The following is a 4,536-nucleotide window of genomic DNA, read 5'->3' on the forward strand; positions in this document are numbered from 1 at the left end:
CCACCTCAGGGCCCATCCCTAGGGTCCTTTGTGAGGGCCTGATGCTGCTCAAAATTAATAGCGACCTCAGGCTGCGCTGCAGACTCCCACTGATTCCCAGGTGGAGGTTAGGCCTGCAGCACAGCGTGGTTTTAGTGAATATGCTGGCCATGAGCCTGCATTCCTGAGTGGGAGTTTGAGATGCAGAAGGACTTCAGCATTGTGCTCTATGGCAGGTAAAGAGGAGCTCTTATGAGACACCGAAACTACAGTTCATGCTGGGCATGCCAACCCCAGAGCCGGATGTTATGAATAAGCACAGATAACTAGTCGAGGCCCTGCAAATCCTTGGCTGGATACCTCTGTTTGCCCAGGCTCATCATACAGTGTACCATGCCCATCCCATTGGAAGTACAAGGTTGAAATACTAATCCCAGCTCGACAGTTAGTGGTGGAAATCTGCTGGTTAATACATACAGCACAATGCAAGCTGCTGAATCCTGGAGGCCGTCTCTACAAACAATCCCCCGCCCCCGAACAGGAGATTAGCAAAAACATTCTCGATTGATGAATAGCGTGGGTAGCACAGTGGCATTGGGGTCAGACCTGCAATAGCATGGGAAGGGATGGTGCAGAACTCAGTCGGAGCTGTGCAAAGAGTACTGCAGCTTTAAGCACAGCAGTATTCCCAAGGTGCCAAGAAGAATTAATCGTATGTTTTTCTTTGGCTAACGTACCAAGCAGGCAGTATCTACAATGACTTGAATTCAGCAAAGAGAAATGAACAATATTCAAGAAAGCAAGAATGGCTATTTTGGGGGGCTCTGTTTCTATCAGCTAGGACGGAGATTATAGGTTTGAATAGACATGGATAACCTTCGCCAAAAATCTACAAACATCCAAGCTCAGCATTGCAGCCCATTCGTAGCATCCACGTCCACGTCTCAACCCAGTCCTATTTGTGGCCTGACCCTAGATGCCTTTTATGCTTCCAAATCCCAGTGGGACAAGGAGTGGAACTTTGATGCAACTGAATTCACATGACATGTTGTAGAGTAGAGGAGACCTCTCCCTATTTAAGTATGCCACCAGCTTCCCTTACAAAGCTCTACCTTCATCCCACTATAACTTTGCATCAGAGCACTGAATTGTCCTGAAAATTATTGTATTTACACTGAAGACAGAGGGGAACATTTCTGCAAAGATCAAAGAAAACGGATCAAAGCATTTTTGCATTACTGGACATTCAGAAAGCATCCAAACAGGATTTATTTTTGTCCAACATTTCTTGTCTCCCTCTAGCTCAAAAATGGCTTGATACTATCCCTCTAAGCTTTCCATAGAATTAAGTGTTCTTGAAACCTCACATACCACCCATAATTGAAGAAAATAGGTTGTAATCAAACAAACTTATTAAACGGTTTCTCTTTTTAATGCCCAGGCCCAGTCCAGTAAGAACTTCAGGATCCTGCTCTCCAGGGGAGGGGTTTTTTTTTGTTGTTTTTTTTTTGCAGCTGCCTAATCTGGCTGTAAGAGAGATCAATGTGTTTGGGAGAACACATTGTCTGCCAGCAGCTTTTGAATAGCATAAAGGCAGTTTACTTGCTTGTATAGCTCTCTTTAGCTCAAAGAGCAGAGATTTTCTGCAGTGAGAGGACCAGGATTCCAGCCTCTCCTCCTACAGCTGGGTACTGCTTTACATGGAGGGGACAATAAAGTATCACAGTCCCATTATAAGGCGGACTTTCATGTCCCCTGTAATGCAGTGAAATGACATGTCTAACGACATTGTAAACCTGGGCTCTGACTCAGGCTTAAGCCCAAACCCCACTACTGTCCACACACAAAACCCTTCAGGACATAGGCCAGAGGCATAGGTCTAAGGCCATGTCATGCTGTGATGTGGGTCCAAACCCAGTCACTTTCCAGTGTGGATGTAGCAGAAGCCCAGATCACCGGGCTCATGCTCAGATAGTCCACCAATGCTAGCCCACAATCCCCTAGGCCTGCATGTGCCAGCCCTTCTATCCCCACATTTTCCATTGGACTCCTAGGAACTGGAAGCAATCTCATAGTTGAAGTACAGCCGCTTGACGTTTAACCCTTCCTTTCCACACCACCTGCTCAGCTGGAAACACAGTTCACCCTACCCTGCATTACCACTGCTCATCACAAAGAAGCAGCTCTACATTCAGCACACTGCCAGCTGGCCAGGGGAACAGAGCACGGGTCTGGTCCGTCTGTGGTGTGATGAGAGCAAGACCCAGGACTTCAACTGGAGCACAAGAAATGAGCAGGTGTGCACAAGCGTCTTGGAGAGGCTAGCACCATTGGATCAGCAGGAACAAGCCAAGAGCCTCAAGACTGCCTGACGAACAAAGAACGGGGAACTACTCACTGCTGGGCGGCGCCGCCTCCTGGCGGTTCTGGGGATTAGCTCTGCCAGGCTGACACCTCTTCCTACGGTCGCCCTCCATCACGCTGTCTCTTTCTCACACGGTGTCGCCTCTCTCGCGCCAAGAGCTGCTGCTCCCTTTTTGTAACTGGCCCTCGGGCCAGGCCGAGCCACTCGGCGGTTTCCCCTTCCGGGTCTTTTAAGGTCTCTTTTCACAAGCAGCATCAGGCAGTCTTCACACCTGCTGCCCAGACATTGTCACTCCAGCAGTGATCCCGGCAGTTTTCCTAGCCACTGCCGCCAGCAGCACCGCTCTGCATTGGAGAGAAAGGTAACTCAGGCCTGTCCTCTGCTCTGGGTTCCAGTCCAGGGCCCTGGAGCACACAATTAAGGTCAGGGTCTTCATCCACCCTACTGCTCTCACCCCTAGACTCCTTCCTACCATGATTCATCTCCCTTTTCTTCTCTTGTACCTCAGGAAGAGACTGAAAGCTTCCTCCCTGCTGCTGGCCTCCTGGCTGTCTAGAAGCCCCTCCCACCCATGTTCTATCACAGGTGAGCTCTGTCCTAACTAGTTCTGTCTATGTAGCCTAATAATGGGCTTGGCCCAGGCTGGCCCACTCTTTAAGGCAGCTAGGCTCAGCCGGGCCCATGACTTAGCAGATATCCCTCAGCCTGGTGGATGAGCTAACAACAGAAGGGCTAATTAGTGACCCCAGCTGTGTGTAGGGCTTGATTAGGCACTGAGCCCAGCTGCGGTGGCAAAGCAGGGCAGCACTATTTAAAAAGAGCTGAGCCCACAGTAGGTGAAGAAAGATTCTGGAGAGAGGAACAAGGGGAGAGTTCTTTAGGGAAGTGCCTGAGGCTGGCAGATATTCCCAGGGGGCAGGGCAGGGCAGGGCAGGTCCGGTCCGGTCCGGTCCGGTCCGGTCCGGTCCGGTCCCTGGGGGTGCTGAGCGAGGCTCTGTGGGGCGAAGGGAATACAAGAGAAGTCCAGGCAGGGTAGACGAGTTAATAGTGTTAATAGAGTTAATAAAGTTAATAGAGTTAATAAAGATGCTCTGTAGGCGGACCCAATGCTAATGACTTGGTACCCCACCCATGGTTCACACCAGTTCAGTCACAGCCATGCATGCAAAGTGCTGCAGAAGGGCCAGCAAGAACAGGAAGATAGAGGGGACGCCCGGTTCCAGAAACCCGGGAGAGGGGCATTGTATATAATGTACCTGTCTGGCAGTTTTGTTCTTCTGGTTGCTTACTGGGCACTCTCTTTTCTGTCTTGATGGCAGCTGGTCTGCCTAGACGGCTTTTAAATGGTGAGTTACATGCATGTTTTGAAGCAGGGGTTCTGTTTGCCACCAAGAACCTGTCCCCACCTTATATGGGTAGGTTCTGTGACGTTCATTAGACAGAAACTCCCCCAGAGTGGTCTGTAGGCTGTGTGTGGCGGTACCTGAATGGTTACCAGGGCCTGCCCCTCACTCAGCCCTGGGAGATCATGTTCTGATTATCCAGGTCAAGTCTCTTCCAGTCGCTGCTGCCCAGGAGACCCCTGCGCTCCTAAATGTGACCATCTTCTTTGTCCCTAGATGGGGGGAGGGAGGAGAGGCTGGGCTGTGCCTTGGCCGGAGAGGGTGTGTGTGTGGGTTGTATGGATGGGGGGGAGGCTGTCCCGGCCTTCCTGTCTGGGGTGGGCAGTCCCGGATGGGCTGGGGGGGATAGGGGCTGGGCTGGGGAAGGACAGCCAGCTGGGCTCGGCGGTAGGTTGGGCAGGGGCCGAGCTGTCCCTGCCTGGGGTGTGGTGGGCTGGGGGCTGAGGGACAGCTGTCCCAGCTGAGGGGGTGGAGGCAGGGGGCAGTCTAGGCCGGGTGTGGGGAGCAGGCCTGTCCCTGCCTGAGGGAGTGGGGGGAGGGGGGCCCAAGGGACAGGGTGTCCCTGCTGAGGGGGGGAAGGGGGTGGAGCTGTCCCTGCCTGAGGGAGTGGAGAACAGGGGGCGGGGCTATCCCAGCCAAGGGGGCGGGGGCTCTCCCTGCCCGAGGGGGCGGGGCCGATCCCGGTCCCGCCCCCGGCTGCCCATGCCTGAGGGGGTGGAGAGCAGGGGGCGGGGCCATCCCAGCCAAGGGGGCGGGGCCGATCCTGGTCCCGCCCCCGGCTGCCGCCTG

This window comes from Emydura macquarii, unplaced genomic scaffold, assembly GCF_026122565.2.
Source record: "Emydura macquarii macquarii isolate MOO-44397 ecotype Brisbane River unplaced genomic scaffold, CSIRO-AGI_Emac_v2 contig_1451, whole genome shotgun sequence".
NCBI lineage: Eukaryota > Metazoa > Chordata > Testudines > Chelidae > Emydura > Emydura macquarii.